Here is a 17,748-nt window from a genome sequence, read left to right as displayed (position 1 = left end):
CTGGTCTACATATTGAGTTCCAGGACAGCCAGGTCTGCCTTAGTGTTATTTTTAATTTAAAAAAATGTATTTTTAAAAAAATCTATAGCCATATATTCTGTAAGAGAAGAATAGAATAGACAGAGGTTGTGTGCGGTCTGTTCCAAGTCAACCATTGTTCCAAATTCATAATTTTCTTCTCACAGTTTGGCGTTCCATACTAAAAATATGGAGAAAAGGTTAAGAACAAACATACTATTTTAAGTTTTCTAATTTGCAATAAAAATGTTTGTAACACAATGAATCTTAGTGCTTATGGAGTAAAGCTCACATAGTTACATTTGAAGTCAACATTTCTCTTTTTAGGACAGTTCAAAACTAAGTGGCACAAAGTTTCAAAGTTCTCCAAGATTAAAAGAGTAATGGTAACAATGTTTAAATGTCTCCTGATTGTTCTATCCAAGCTAGAAAGCTTCTCAGTAGACCTGCTCAGGATTCGCAAAGTCAGTATCTGTTGTTTCAAGCCAGATTGCCCATAAGTATTGCCTTTTCCATAGCAGGAATTTCTATCCTTCTAGTGATGTTCCCTGGGTGGTCTTGACTCGCACTGGATGACCAACAGCCAAGCCAGACAGCCCTGAGTTATCGCTCTGCTCAGGATCATCCCAGCCTTCCAATGAAAGGGAAGGGGAAAAAGAGTCTAAATAAGTTAAAAGAACCAGAAAATTCAACAATGTGTCACAAATAGTGAGGTCATTATGCCTGGATAACTCTGGATATTAACAGTGGCTCAAAGTGAAATACTACCCACAACTTAGCCGTCAATGAGCCCTGCTCAGAAGCAGTGATCCTCTGTCCTACAAGGGTGGCATTTCACAGTTGAGCGCAAAATAAAACAGACCTCGATATCTTCATTTGCCCTTCTTTTCTGTGCATATTTCACAGTGTAGTGACTTGGGGTCCATCACGTGTCACTTGCTGGAGTGATAACTGCAGAGCTTACTCGAAATCTGTATGCACAGAGAAACACGTGCAGTGAACTGGGAGGATTGAAGCAAATCCTCGACCTTCGTGTCAATTTAAAGTTTTACTCTGGGTCTTGATACCATAGGTTAAAACTGCACTGGGGTCCATGACCTCCTTGTCTAAAATGTGAGGATTCTCTGCCAGGGAAATTAATTGAGAATATTATATAAATGGCTACTTAATAGTTTTTCCCACTTAGTGAATTAGTTCATTTTTCAAATGAGCCACAACCACTGAGATATTTATACATACCTACAGGGCTTTATGGCATGCAAAACTTTGTATTTTATCACAGAAAAGGACTTGCTGTTAAAGAGGGAAAGAGGGAGTTTCTGTGTACATTGTTGTTGTTGTTGTTGTTGTTGTTGTTGTTGTTGTTGTTGTTTTCTTTAGTGTGTGTAACTTTTGTTTTTCAGATGTTTATTGTATAAATGAGAAAGATGTGGTGACTTAGAAAAAAATACTTTTAGATGTTTTGGGTAACAATAAGCTTTTACAATCCTTGCATGATTAAAAGTGTTTGTACAGAAAAGGGAAAGGTTTGTAAAGGGAAAGAGAGTTATTACTGAGCATTTTTATAATTGGATGCTATGCTGAAACACCACACCTCATTTCTAATTTCTACTCTGGGGAATTTTGCAAGGCAGCTATGACTAACTCCATTCATAGTTAAAGAATCTGCGTCTCAGTGTTCCCAAATAGCTTTCTCTAGACCACAAGGGATTCTAGGAACGCTGTACTCTGGGCAAGCATTTTATTCAATTACTTTAGGGAAATGTTATATAGTACAAGTCAACTAAAATAGTAAGGTTCTAGAAATAACTACTATGAAATTCCAGAAGATGAGATTTAGAAAAGGACTTTCCATAGCATTTAATCCATTTCATTTAGGATGAGAAGTCCTAACACTGGATGCCGTATGTGATTAGACTGGTAGTGTTAGGAATAAGAGGCTCCCAGCATGTTCACACACACACACACACACACACACACACACACGTGCGCACGCGCGTGAACCAAGTCATGTGAACAACACAGTTGATTCTGTATTATTATTTCATAATACAGAAGAAAAGCTTAATTTATGAAGTCATACAAACCAACAATCTTTCCCTTCTTGCTACTAGCTTTGACTTATTAAACTGTGTAAGTGCTATGGTTTTGATAGGAAATGACAAAGGGCTCATGTGTAAGGCCTGGTCCCCACGTGTGGACACAATCACTGAAAAATGACTGGACCAAAAGGTTCTGATCCATCCATGGATAAATCCAGTGGTTGATTCATAGTTTAATGTGACACTGACAGATACCATGTGGGTAGAGAAAGTTAGCTGAGAATTGCCTTTGAAGAGGAGTACCTAGTCTTGTAAAACCCCAAACCTCAGTCAGTGGTACTTACTTCAAGATACCCCCAAGTGAGACTCCGAGATGCAGGTCAATGCCAAAGTATAAGGTTTACTTCCCAGGACATCGGTGTCAAACCCTCAGTCAGTCCCTCAAGGCAAATGACTAGAAGGTAACCCCGACTGGCTATTACAAGCAGTTTTTATACTTTTTAGAGGCAAAGGCTACCTCAACCAGATGACAGGTCAAACTCATTGGCTAAGTATATTGACCTTTAAATCTATTGGCTAGCAAGCATCAGTCAGCACATTCTAAGAATTTTCTACTTAAGAATGTTCCTCCAGGTGGAGAATGGAACTTGGCCTACCTTTGACCCGAGGCAGAAAGCTGGAACCTAGCCTAGCCTTGACTCAGGAGGGTGGGGGTTAAGGCTGGCGAAAGACCCTAGGGTCCTTCACGTATTTTTCTTACTCTCTTTCCTGACTGCAGTAAGGTGTGCAGCTGTCCTGCCAGGTCCTACAGCCATGATGTTCTGTGTTGTCTTATGCTAAGGAGCCAGCTGACCATGGACTGAGACCTGAAAAGTCTTGAACTAACAAATCCCTCCTCCTCCTGTTGCCTTTTCAGGTATATTCTAACACTAATAGGAATAAAATGCTAAGATAATAATGACAACATTGTAAAAAAAAGAGTTAATGGTTAATAGAGTCTTAGGGCTGGGTACAGACACTAGGTATGTCTTGCCAGATATGATCATACTTTATTATCTCAATTTCTATGATTCTTTGTGTATCAGGGAATCATAGAATAACCCAGGGCAATCCATGACTTTATCTGAGACATAGTTTCAATGTCCTTCCCTACCACCACAGATTAAGCATCAGAAAAGTTAATTGGATGGTTTCACATGACCACAGATGTTTAGAAAGCAGTAAAGCATCCTGTTACAAATAGTGGAAAAGGAAAATATAAGATATGCCGTTTCTTTCCAGATAAAGTATAGATTTGCAAGAATATGGTAAGAGGATATGAGGCAATTGTATTTCTTCATGTATGTCAGGTTCAATTATAAATCAATAAAGAAAAATTAAATATTTCCTCCATAGATCTATAAACTATTCACATTCTGTACTGAGAATTTTCTTTTAAAACCAACCTCGAAAGATTGTATTAAAAGTCACAATATGGTGTTAACCTATCAGACCCAGTGATGCTGAGCTGGTAAAGATCAACAATGAAGAGGAAGATACCTGTCATGGAAGTGATCTGTCTGAGAGACCCATGCAAGCTGTGTTTGGTTTAAGTATACTCTGAGAAGTTAACTAATGAGAATGTCCAAGAGTGTACTTAATTTTCCATTGGGGATCTACATAAATCTTTTGCATTTGTTATACCAAAGGCAGAGAAAACCTTCTTCATAATTAGCAATTTATCATGCTTTTACTTGCATGCTTCTTTGCAAGAGGGCCCTGGGTACTGGAGCAACACATCATGGCAGCAAACAGGGAGAAGTCATTTGGCAAGAGCAGATGCTCTTCGTACCTTGGTGATCAGCCACATGCTGGCTGCAGGCCAGGACACTGTTGGATTCCTGCTGTTCACTTCACTCCTTAAGGAACGGTAATTTCTGATGGAAACAGAAGCATAAAGAATGATATTGGGATCCACCTGTATCACAAGGAGAGGGATACACTTTTAATTTGTGGTCTAAAAAATGAGCACTCTTCAACAAACCTATTCAAAATGACTAAGCAATGACAAAACATTAGATTTTCTGACTGAAGAGGTATCTTCAAAAACCGGTACTCAACCTCATTTAATTGAAGTCATATGTTTGTCAGGACTGATATGCAAAGACCCTGGGCCATGTGGCATGGGATATTATAAAATACTTTTCATGCCTTAAAAAAGCATATAGTAGAGTTTCTCTCTGTGCCTGTTTCTGTTTCCACCCACCTACCCACCCCACACCTTCTCTCTCTCTCTCTCTCTCTCTCTCTCTCTCTCTCTCTCTCTATCTCTCTCTCTCTCTCACACACACACACACACACACTCAACATTTCTTGTTGAACATTATGCAAATAATTAAATTTAATTAGAGGCATCTAAAATAATGGGCTCCTTTTTGTTATAAAAATAAAACTAGGGTATTTTGAAAGAGTAACATATGACATGGCCCTTGAAGGATATATATGATATGGATAATAAAGAGTAAAACATCGTCAAATCTAAGGCAATTTTAGTTCTTGTATTTTAGATTTTTTTTACTAGACTTAAAAACTAAATTTGGCCAAATTGAGGAAAACATCAAGGGAAGGCTACAGAGTCAGCCATGAAAGCTTTCACTAGGGTCTAGATCACAGGAGTTTTAGGAGGGCTGATATGCCCCAGGGCAACATCATGGATTGTAGAATGGAGACATGAAAGGAAGTGGGGAATGATCAGGAGTCCACATACGCTCCTGAAAATAAAAACATGTTAAATGAGACTTTTCAGCTTGAAGAATCACTGGTAAAAGGTGGACATTGATGGTGGAACACGCCATCCATATCTCCTGGAGTCATTATGAGATTGCACAACCTGTATTGTTGATCACATTGTATATGTGGGAGCCATTTTGCACCCTCTTGTATGCCTTGCTTAGACTCGGGTCTTTAGTCCCCATCCACTTGTGCCACCTGTAGAAACTCTGTTATTTCGCACTTAATAAAATTTACTTCCTAAGTTATTGGAACATTGTTCTCAAGTAATTACAGCTTCTAAAGAGCACTATCTATAGACTCATAGAGCTATACCAATGTGTACTTTTAGTATGACACATGACACCGCTTTAATAGTCATTTAACTTGCTTTCTGATGCTAATTCTACAAGTTCAACAATGCTATATATTTACTGAGTAACAGATGACTTTAAATATACAAATTAAACAGTAATTCATAAGGCAATGTTTTAAGTTCTCCAGGTGATCACAGAAGGGTACATTATAATGATTATTCCGTAAAAAAAGAGATCTTTCTCAAGAGGGGAAAATGTTGTTGGACTCCTTTGTGTGAAAATGAAAGTTTTGAAATGCCTTTTGTGGCAGCTTCTCCACACATAAGCAGATCTGACCTACAGTGTATCCCCCAGATAGTCAGGAGTGGCTGGCCTGTAGCAGGGATTCCCCACAGGTTCTGAACAATGATAAACTATATTCTGCTAAGCCGTCCTCCACAGGATTCAGTATTTAAAGTAGCACTCCCACTCAACCTCTTCACTCCAAGTTGCCATCATACTCTAAACTCCTCCATGTATCTGGCAGGAGATTGTTTTGACTGGAATTAGACAGAAGACCCATGCTGCCAACTGCTTCTTTGTACAGCACCTGCTGCCAGCGCCTAAATTCTTGTTATCTCCACAACATGGCTTAATCTTTTAACAGTTGGCTTATTGGTGAAGAGCAAAGGGGTCCTTTGTCTCTGCCTTGGGCTGGCACCCAGTATTAACACCATGCTGTTCTTCAAGAGATATTTTGCTGGACAGTTCCCAAGTGATTCTGCACAGGGCAGACACAGCCAGACCCTCACCAATGCAGCTTCACTTATATTATTAAAAATATGTAGAAGAAGGAAGGAATCCTGCCAACTCTTAACTGACAACCACCCCTAAGACTTCTCCTGTGATCATGTCTGCTTGACTCATTGTCCCCTCTCTGCCTTTTTCTTTTTTCATTTTTTCATTTGAAACATTTATTACAGGAGATTAATTTTCAGTTTTTTCATCTACAGTCAAAGAGACAAGGGCATCAGGAAACAGAAGGGGGAAAAACATTGTAGAATAGAGCCAATGAAATTGATTTCTCAGAATTTGGTGGCAAAAATAATGAGGTAACCTACATATATAGTTTGAAAAATAATAGCACAAGTTATGTGAGCTAAGAATGAACCTAGGAGATATAGATGGCGTGTTTCCCCCAGCACTGCCTCCTGTGCATATTCATAGTGAGCCCAAAAGTTTATGAAAAATCTTGATTTCTTTATAAAATTTATTTTATCTTAGTAGTGTGTGTGTGCGTGTGTGTGTGTTGAGGATAAGTGTGCACACATGCTGTGGGGCACAAGTAGAGGTCAGAGAGCAACTCTGTGGAATTGTTTGTCTCCTTCCACTTTTATGTGTGTTCTTGGGACCTTGCTTTGTCATGAGGCTCACAAGATGAATGATTCTAACCACTGAGCCATCTCAAGGTCCCAACCTGACTGCCTATCTCAAGAGCAAATATTTTGCAAGGGGAAAGAGAGGTAAAATGTGTGAAAAGTAGAATTAAAAAATTTCCAACAATTGACAAAGTAATATACTTTGTGTGTGTGTGTGTGTGTGTGTGTGTGTGTGTGTGTGTGTGTGTGTGTGTGTACCTATGTGCATGTAGATAGAAGTATTTGTTCTGAGTCTGATATCTAAGTACATATGTCCTATCTGGTAATGAAAAGCCCTTTAAAATGCTATTCTGATTGAGAAAGAAATTCTTGTTCATTCATTTGGATGCCTACATTCATGGTTCCCTTTAAAGGATCGTCATATTCTCCCGTGTCTGAATATACTTTGCTGACATAGAGAAGCTGAGCCAATTCACACACCTTGTTTTTTCTCTAATGATTAATAATGATAGCATGATTCCAATATATGCTCAATTTCTCTTGCAAGTCCTCAAAGATATAGACTATAAGGAAAGAAGAAACTCGCAGACCACAACCTTCCCCTTGAACAAAGTATTTACTACCTAGAGATTATGTGTAAAATTTCACTTTTAATGATGTACTTCAGTGTTAGGTTAAATAATTTTATATGTGAACCACTGTAAGAAATATTATAAAAATGTCTTTCCTTCTATCATCAATTCCCCCTCAGTCATTGCCATTAAGAAATGAAAAAGTAATAGAGCAGGAAATACTACCAATGACATAACTACACAACCAACCTGGAAAGGCAACTTAAGATCTAGGTATGCAATCCCCAAGTGGCTCCCACTATTGGTCTCAAAATAAGGAAGAAACTGAGGAATTGGTCTAACATACAATGTTAGGAGCAAGTGTTTTTCTATTTCCAGACTCCTTGTGTCCAAAGATTAATTACAGAATAATCGCAAGATGGATGCAGTCTGCAAGTATCAATAAGATCTGAATTTACCAATTAACTTGTAACAAATATATTATGACTCTAAAATTAAAAAGTGATCATTTTCTTGATATTTTTGTAAAGAACATTGTTATGAAGGCCCTGCAATACCTGGCCCCAGAAGGCCAAAAACAAAATGTTTCTTTTCCATTATGGCAAAATTCAAGATGTACCAAGCACCAGAGTCCATGTTTTTCTGCTCTGTTTTTCTCCCATAACCAGCCATTTCTCTAGATATTTTTTTGCACAAATTTGTTTTTCCTATTAACTACCATGAAGTTTAAATCTCATCCATTGCATGGAAACATATAATTTGATTGCTCTAAAACTGAACCAATTTACAAATGTTGCCAATGTAAGCAACAATGGGAGAGTTGTCGAAAGACATGTGTGCCAAATTGTCAACTCTTAGTGGCTTCCAAATCTGGTTTTGAAATGGATAAAAGAGCAACAGGCTATAATTGTTGGGGTTACAGTGGTCGCCTACATTGCAAATGGGGATTGTACGTTCCAGATACTTCTCTGTAGGAAAGGTTTTACTTGTCAATAAGAGATTTAAAAGAACAGTCAGGGGCTGGGCAATGAGATGTCTACCTCCAGCCAATTTAAAAACCTATGCATCAGGAATATTGGCTTTTCTTTCCCTTACCTCAACCCCTGTTGTAATCCTCTTACTGTCGTCTTTACCTCAGTGAGCACCAAGATTCCACAATAAAATGTCCTGTAGATGCCTGTCACCTCTGCCTGCACTTGCCTTTAAAGCACTCCTTTTCAGGTTATTAAATTACTACTCGCAATGTGCTGGTCACCTCTCTGTAAGTAATTGGAGACACTTTACTGAAAGGATTTTAAAGGTTTTACAGCTAAGTGGGGGCTGTTTGTTCCGGAAGCATCTTCTTACTGGACAGTTCATCAAGGTCTTGCTTTTTCACTCACTATTTTAGTTGAGTTTTATTAAAAATCAGTGTATTCTTTCAACAATAAAATGGTGCAAAAACAATTATTTAAGATGACCATTCTCATTTTCACTAGGTCATGAGTTCCAATTAACAAATAAGAATACTTGCAGGCTATTTTTGTCCCTTCTTCACATTAGAGAATATGTCATCTTATGAAGTAGCACTTAGACAGAGATGAGAGAAAGGCTGTCTCTGACTCCACTCCTCTGGTATGTTTGATATCTTTTTTTACCATTTAAGTTTGAGCTGGTCTCTGTTGAGTAAGTTAATTAACTCATTGGCTTGCTTCAGTCTAGCTAACTCTGCATACAAATATTGATGCAAACACATGGAAGACCTGAACCTGTCCCTAAGGGATCTGGGATCTAACAGGGAGGATAAGACAAGGGCCTCCTGCGTCATCTTCCTAACACTGAATTGGGTCTTTCCTCTGATCAAGTATTCCTAGTGTCTTCTCAAAAAGAACAGTCAACCAAATGCTTCCTGTTGAATTAAAACCTTCCTGATCCCAACATTTCTAGTAGAGCCTGCCACTGAACCCTTCCTGCTCCCAAAGAAACCAGACCTAGATTTGAGAAGCAGAAAGATGTAGATCCCATTTGCCTGCTGGTCTACCCACCTAGCCAAACTGTCAAGCTGTGGGTTCAGTGCAAGACCTTTTCTTTAAAAATAAGGTGAAAAATAGTACATGGAGACAATCAAAGTTGACCCCAGGCCTCCACACATGCATGCAAGGTAAGCACACCTGTATCTGCACATGCACATACGTGCACACAACACACACATGTGATAGCAATAGTAATAGTGAATTAAATAGTGTCAATGCTACACTATTAATAACACAAAGTACAGTTTCCGGGACTACACATACCAAAAGTATGATGGATAGTTTAAGGAAAGGGTGAAGTCAAGACAGTATTCCTGAGGCAGTTGTGGGCAGGATTTCAAGAGGATCAATGAATGCCAACTGTGTGCCAGACTTCAGGCTAGGACATGGCACAAGGGAGGTGGAGATGACAGAGAATGGTGACAAAGAAAGCTAAAACAAGATTGAGTTCTAAGCAAAGGGCCACCATGGGTGCAAGAGGATATGAGAAGCTTTCCCAAAGCTGCACATGAACAAAGTGATATCAGGAACACACAGAGGGTACAAGCAACTAGGGCTACCTATGACCTCATCTCAAACTTCACACACACACACACACACACACACACACACACACACACAGCATTTCCATATGTGTGCATGCACTCATATCACTCAGAATTCTGTATTGGCACCCACACATACTGTTTGTGTCCCAAGAATTCCCAATCCAAAAACCAGAAGCCAAGCAAGGAAAATGCTTATACCAAATCACAAAATCTACAACGAGTTTTCAGAATAGGAAATGGGGAGGGCAGTACTGAGAACATAAAACAAAGATTCTCTCTGGAGGATGTGGGATGAGTGAATGTAAAAGAATGCAAAGTGGAGTACAGCCATGTGAGCCAGGGGATGAGCGAGAGAGAGATGGTTCAGGCAAGGCACAGCACAATCCGCTGCACAGGCTCACGGTGACACAAAGCTCACTAATTCCAGGGGTCAGGTGCAGACAGGCCAAGATGATGAAAGACTGGAGATATAAATTGAGAGGGAGGGTGGTGGGAACTTTGTTAGGCAATAGACGCGCAAACTGATTTTAAAGAGGAAAATAATACCAAGCAAAACCCTAACGAAGAATGCTAACAGCAAGAGACCTATGCCAGCTATACCTCAATGTCAGATGACTTTAAAATCAGCCACTATGCTATTTGCTAAGTTTGATCAAAAGCCAGATGAGATTTGAAACATATTTTCCACTTTTAAAGTTACACTATTTTAAGTCACGTGCTTCCTGGGGGAAATGCAAGATTTTTCAGTTAGCATTTTGACATGATAGAGTGTCGGTGCATGATGGGAGAAAATTAAACTAAGAAGGTTGGGTAATGTGTCCCTTGCACTGTGCCTTAAGGATAACAGGCTCAGACTGAGGAGGTGGAAGTTCTGCTTGCCAACAGGGATGCTACTCAACATATATTTTCTTTCTACTCAAGAGCTAAAGGTTATAACTGACATAAAGAACAATATAACAAAAAAGATTTTCACCTAAGAAACATTAGAGAATTGTTTCCCTTCAGATATACTTTTAGTTTCTCCAATAGGCCAATTGATAAAAGTTATGGAGAATGAATTTCTAAGAAGAAATTGATAAATAGATATGGGTGTTACTATGAATTGGCTCTTCTAAGTTTCCATCCCCATTAGAGGCACCAGACACATAGACCAGTACAGCAAGTAAGGCACATCCTAATGTACAAGGAGGTAGCACACATCTATCTTATTAAATTATTTATTTCTTTATATTTTTGGAGGTCATAGGACAATTTGCTAGAATTTCTCTTCTTGCATGATGTGAGTCCATGGGACTGAATTCAAGTGCTCAGGCCTGTCCACAAGGCTCAAGGTAATAGACACCTTAAAAGCTTTCTTAAAGAATCCCTACTCATTAATTATTCCTGAATGAGAAATTATGACAAACAATTCAATTTATATGACACAATCCAAGCAGAATATTTCCACATATGAATACTGTATGCTGTGTAAGATTTGAAATGATTAACAAGTAAACAGAAGTTACTGATGCCCAAAATAAAACTATTTCTGTTTGTAAGGCAAATATTTACGTGAGTGTCTAATATATAAAATATGCCCTGTTACAGCACAAACAGTCTGACCTTGTTCTGTAGGAAATGACTCTCCAAGGCCACTTTTACAAAGCAATCAGATAACCGGTGCAGTCAACGTTCATCGGGAGTCCCTCACAAATTTCCCAACTAAGATCAATGAGATACTATAATTAGTTTTATTATAATAAAAAATTGAACTGTAATATTCTTTACTAGTTTCATTATTGGTGGATAATATCCTCTAGTAGTGGAATGGTGTGATACAAATGATTTATAAAGCATGTTAGCATTTGTAAGTGGGAAAAACTTTATCTTGTAATTACTTATGATCTATAGGAAATTAATATTTAATTAATTATTAGTGGGAAGCAAAAATAATCATAAAGAATTGCCTGTAGTGGAGACTATCACCTTTGCCAAGTATGAAATACAAATACACTAAACTATGAAAAATAAAGAACCTTTTGATACTTATACTAAACATGTTAATTTAGAATTATCAAGACAACCTAACAGATTAATAGGAATCCGCGATAAAAATGCAACCTAAAGAGGATGGATTTCACTTTTAGTATAGACAAATGTCTTAAATGTAACAAAATACTTACCCTAAAGCAACAACCTGGCTCGTCATGGGCGTGTTAGAGCGTATTTCACAGCAGTGCTTCTCACCCTTCCTAATGCTGTGAGCTCTTAATGCATTTCTTCATTTTGTGGTGACCCAAGTCATAACATTATTTTGTTGCGATTTCATAGCTGTAATTTTGCTATGTTGTGAATCACAATATAAATATCTGATATGCGATGTTTCTGATATGTGACCCTGAAAGGGGTTATGACCTATCGGTTAAGAAGCACTGCTGTACAGCATACTGTCCAGTAGAAACAAGTCTTGGGATCTAATATCTTATCTCTGAGGCACTTGCCATGGCCACGTTCATTACTATTCTATTCATAATAGCTAGGAAAAGAAATCGACCCAAATGTCCATCACAGGATGAATGGATAAGAAAAATGTCCACATACACACGATGAAATGAAATATGACTTGGGAGAACAAGGGAAGATGATACCAGGAGAGGTCACTCGGGCCCAGAAAGATGAACACAGCGTGTGAGTCCTAGCTTACCATCTTTCGTCCTATATGCTTACCTTGGAGCACACATGGAGGCCAACTAAGTAGAAAGGGGCATATTTTTAGCTAGAGACACACTAACCAAGGGGATAGTAATAGGTTTTAGGTACAAATGCAAACAACAAGGTGTAATACTGGGGGAGGAAAGGCTTAATTATGGAGGGCTATGAGAGTATGCGAAACCAGACTTGTAAAGGGGGGGGCTAGCCCAAAGGAAGGGAATATGAAAGACAGTGCAACCCTACTACCTCACAATCCAACTTTAAAAAAGAGAAATAAATGTAAGGACAGTAGAACACATGGGGAAAAAAAGGAAGAGAGAATACAGAGTTGGAAGATCACACAGGGATAAAGTAGATTATTAGTAAGGGGAGAGAAGAGTAGTGGGTGAGTTTTTCAAAGCAAATGTTGTATGAGAATGAGGTATACAAACCTACCAGTTAGAAAACTAATTTCACAATAAAACTGTAACTAAAAGATTTGGAAAAGAATTACCTGTGTGGGTGGTCAATGTTACTCCCAGAAGACAGGGCTTCTTAAATAAAAATCTCAGTGTCAGACCATCGATTCCTTCCTATAAATCACTGATCATGGAAATCCCAGAAATCTCCAAAACAACACAGGTGATTGCCATTGTCCTTAGCTACCAACTATAAGTACATAGTAAGACCCTTTGCTAAAGACCACACTCTTTGATTGCAGGGCATAGAGAAATAAATCTCTAGCTGACCAGGAAACTTGCTCCTTGCTAATTAGCTTTATGGGGTTAGAATATGCCATAGTCTTATGATGGAGGAAAGACATCAATAATTTGAGCCAGCACTGAACCTGCCATGTTATAATGCCAACAGCCAAGCAAGAAGTGCCTACTGGTGTGTTAGTGGCACAAATGTTACAAAGTAACTAACTGCTTTATGTTTAGATTCCAGGTCTTCTTTTCTTGAGGTCATACTACCTAGTCTTGTAATAATAGTCAAAAGTCTGTAGATGAGAAAGTCACAGGCCCTAGGGTTAAACCTGATGTTGCAATTATGCTAAACGTCTATGCAACCAAATTTCTTTTTAAATGTTTATGTTCATGACCATAGACCTGAGCATCTCTCAACACTAGTCAGAAAGGTTTCTTTTTTTGCAGTAGACAGCAGTCAGTGAAGACATATAAATGGTCAAAAGACTAAGAATAAATGACTCGGTGCTCAGCCCAACATAGGACATCTATATTAATTCTCCTTCCACCAATGCTCAGACAACATCATGGCAATAGAGACGTATAGAATGTAAGAACCAAAGGATGGGGAGAGTGCTGTTAAATGCTGTCTAGGACACAACAAGGCAAAGGCAGCCGTGATCTCTCAGCAACTGCAGTTACAGGCACAAGATCTACACAAGAACGAGCCAGTCAAAAATCTCAGCATGGATAGGTTCTCCAGGTCTTCCCCTCACAAGGAGCTCTTAACAGTGGAGAATCGTTCATTATTGAGGGTATGGCCATTGGTAGATTTCCCATACTTTAGTGGATGGCCCCACACCCATGCACAATAGGCAATTCTAATGCTACTTAAATGGACTATCCAAAGAAAGAAAGAGAAGAAGGGAAAGAAGGGAGAAAAGAAAGGAAGAAACCCAAAGTTGAGGGAAATGATGAGGGAGTTTTAAGGGGGAGGGGGGTAAATGGTAGATGTAATCATATTCGATCGTGTACATGTGTAAAGTTTTCAAAAAAAATTAAGAAAGAAACTAGTCCTGGGAGTAATAATAGAAATTCTACTACAGAAATTCTGAAAAATATTAACTAAGAACATGAATGGAGAGAGATATTTCTAAGTGATTGAGAACACGGGCAGCGTTCCCAAAGGATCTTGGTTCAAGTTCCAGCAACCATAGCCAAGTGACAACTGGCTGTAGCTCCAGTTTCAGGCTATCTGTCACCCTCTGCTGACCTCCACAGGCACTGTAGTCATATGGTGAACAGGCATATGCAGGAAAAACACTCATACACAAAATAAATACAATCTAAAAGGTATGACTGTTAAGGATTGAAATGACCTATTTTAGAGTAGAGAAAGAAATAAAATATACAATCAAACAAATTAACATATTTAGTTGGCAGTAAATAAAAGCAGCTGTATGCTGTTATATTTAATGGCCCAATCAACTCAATAAAATTTTTTACTACCAACAAAGCAAAATTTAAAATGACTACATGAGGGGTAGGGTATGTGGCTTAGTGATAAAATAGTGGAGTGCAAGAACTGAAAATCTAAAGTTCTAGCCAGAAATATAAAGGAACTCTCTATGCAAATTTTCTTCTAAAAATTAGAATATTTCTATTACCGTGTGCACATGCACATACATTCATGACATACCATGGTGTCAAATGTAGGTCATACCACAGTGTTTATATGTAGGTCAGGGGACAAATTTACAGAATTGGTTCGTTCCTCTCACCTTTAAATAGGTTCTGAGGGTTGAACTTGTGAACCAAGCTTTTGCCTTGTGTGCTTTACCTCCTAAACCATCTCAGGAGCCAGCTCAAAGCAAACTTAATAGCATGGGGAAAGATTGCTGCATGCAAATTAAGTCTTCCTACATGTGGGAAAATGCCCATTAGGAAAGAATTCAGATGAAATATTTTCCATTTTGCTGAGAAAAAGGGAGCAGGAAGAAGCATATTCAAACCTTGCATAGAAAGTACAGGCAGTAAGCAGGGTTAGGACCCAAAGACCAGTTTGATTTAGCGATGAGCTGTCCCTAAGAGTGAACTTCATCAAAATGCTTTTGGATTTTTGGTTATGCATTTTACTCTATCCTTTTAGTTGTATACTAAAGACATATAATTTGCTAAATTATACAGTACTAAAGCTAGATGAGATCATACAGAAAGGTTGCCTAACCCAACCTAGCACACGTGGCATGTGGTGACAACCAATATGCTACTTACAAGTTACATATTTAAATTTAAATTTAAGATGATTTAAATGAATCACAAAACTAAGTCCCTTAGTCCCAGTAGTAACAGTTTAACTAGTCATAGAGTATGTTTCCATCCTCACGCAATGCCTGATGGGAAAGCAGAAGGTCCTGAAGACCAGTGATGCCAGTCAGAATCCTGGCTCACCATGTGCCAGCATTGTGAGTTTGGACAAAACATTTTTGGGGGTTGTTTGTCTCTGAGTAGTAAATCCTAACAGAGACTGATGGTTCAAAAACTAAATAAAAATATTACACTCTTAATTTATAAGTCAATGCTGAATAGTTGACAGTTTGTACTATTTAGAGATAAAAAAATGATATCCATTTGTTCCTGGGCAGTCATGAGCAAGATGGTGCTAAACTCCCAGACCCTCCCAATAGCCCCTGACTTCCCTCCACTGCTTGCTTCATGGGTCCCCTGCTACACTACACTCATTTTTCATTTTGTCATCATTGAAGCCAGGACTTAAACATGAAGATGCAGAGAGAAAAAAACTATTTTGTAGTGAGATGAATTAACTTAAAGTTATTCATTTGGAAACAACCACAAAACAGCTTTTAAAACTGAATTGTAGCTTCTTGAAAGCAGAAACTGTTCTTTGTCCCCAAATATTCCTTTCGAAACAAAGGGACGTGGCTAAGTCGTTTAGGCCTGACCCCATTAGACCATGAAGTAAGTCAACACTACAAGCATTGCTTAAGGCAATTCGAGAAATTTTCAGTGTTTCAGATCTCTCACTGTGGGAAATCCTGAATTAGGTGACGAGTTACTTTAATTAAATATACATTAATTTACCTGTCACATCCAAAGAGCGGAGCAGCGTCAGGATCCAGGAGGGCCTTATATAAAGCACTAATATCATCTCTGGCAAAGGCAGTCGCTCCATCACAGGTCAAAGCCAAAATGGGGTTTAGTAGAGATCTGAAAAAGTGGGGAAAATATTTAAGCTACCTGCATAATATACATTGAAATTAGAGCACAAATAAACAATAAGGTACTTGATACTGATATCTAATAAACCTTTTATTCCTGAACTCCTCTAGTGACACGTGAATGCACACTTTAATTTATTTAGCTGGTTTATAACGGTGGTTGCAACGTATACAGTTAAAAAAGAATTGCACATCCAAAACCATGCAAACGTGAAAGACTGTAGCTGAGAACAAGTGTTCATCTAATTCTTTCCCCCCGTGTAACTAGTTCAGTGTAGTGACATCTGGAACTAGTCATGAAATAAACCCGTAATACTAAGTACAAACAACTATATTTTATAAGATCACTAAATGTAATTAAGTGAGTGTTGCCCTAATTCGATTTACATAACTATTACAAAGCGTACTGCTGCTTTAAGTGAATCCGAGAATTAAAATCATATATCAAACTCTTAAATAAAAAGTATGGTCTTCTATGAGCTGTTTTTTCTCTAGATTGATAGCAAATATTTAGGGTTTGACTATACGATGGGAACCACATTGTCTCCCATGAGATATTATTGCCAATAGTATTTAAGCTGTATTTAATCATGATTAGACAGACAGGTCCGGGCTGTGGAACACGCTGTGAGAAAAGCACTCAAATACTTGAAAAAGCATGAGAGAGGCAGAATAAAGGTGAAGGGAAGATTTTAGCTTAAAAGGAGATGCTGAAGTGGAGCGAACGCCACCATGGAGACAATCTACCTAGCCTCTGGGTTACGGTGAGCTGCGAAGCACCTGTGGGTAGCTGACTGCCGAGGGGGTGTCAGATGATAACGTGTCATTATGGACTGTTAGGCATACAGTGTGGTTACACAGAAGGTCTCGTTCTTCAATCTGCCAGAAGCACTTAAGGAGTAAAATTTTAATAATTGACTGCAATTACTTTCAGGAGAGATAAACAAATAGGAAAGCTCATTAGATGGCTGAATGGAAATGAAGAACGTGAAAAATGTTTGTTACAACATTCTTCCAACTTGTCATATATTTGAAATTTTTCAAAGTACGCAAAATTGGAAGGAAATATTGATTTTGACAGATGAGCGTGACCTCCTATGTCAAAATAAGTTATATACACCAAAATCCTCCCCGAGAATAAACACTAGGTAAATAGTGTACATTTTCTCAGTGTATTTTGAAGTTGGTACCACACAGTTTTTAAAATTCCCATTTTAAAAGTTCAACTGGTGGCAGGATGCTGGCATCTTATGCTCTGTATTTCATTAGTGTTGTATTTTCAAAATTAGAGAAAAATAACACCATCCTATTAAGATAAAAACTAGTCACAAACAAATCTTCGAACCATTCTCAAATATACCTTTCTCAAGACACAACTACCAGCTAATTCTAGAAGATTCCAGATTACTAGCAACTTACTATTAATTTCACAGATATGATTATTCAAGAATACATTATGAATCTTTTTAAAATCGTGGATTGTGTAAACTATAATAAAGCACGGGGCCAATCATCGCTTTCACTTCGCCAGTGACATT

The 17,748-nt window shown here is 38.3% G+C and overlaps 1 pseudogene across 1 annotated transcript in view; it reads right to left on the bottom strand.

Moving 5' to 3' along the window:
- Dcdc1-ps1 (doublecortin domain containing 1, pseudogene 1) overlaps positions 1-17,748 on the bottom strand; it is a 411,937-nt pseudogene that overhangs the window by 194,479 nt on the left and 199,710 nt on the right. Inside the window, 2 exon segments of the transcript NR_175340.2 lie at positions 2,405-2,500; positions 3,892-4,017. The product of NR_175340.2 is annotated as a doublecortin domain containing 1, pseudogene 1 (transcript).

The sequence above is a fragment of the Rattus norvegicus genome, chromosome 3 (assembly GCF_021556685.1).
Source record: "Rattus norvegicus strain SHRSP/BbbUtx chromosome 3, alternate assembly SHRSP_T2T, whole genome shotgun sequence".
NCBI classification, from domain to species: Eukaryota; Metazoa; Chordata; class Mammalia; order Rodentia; family Muridae; genus Rattus; species Rattus norvegicus.
This window is presented reverse-complemented; position numbering and strand designations above follow the sequence as displayed.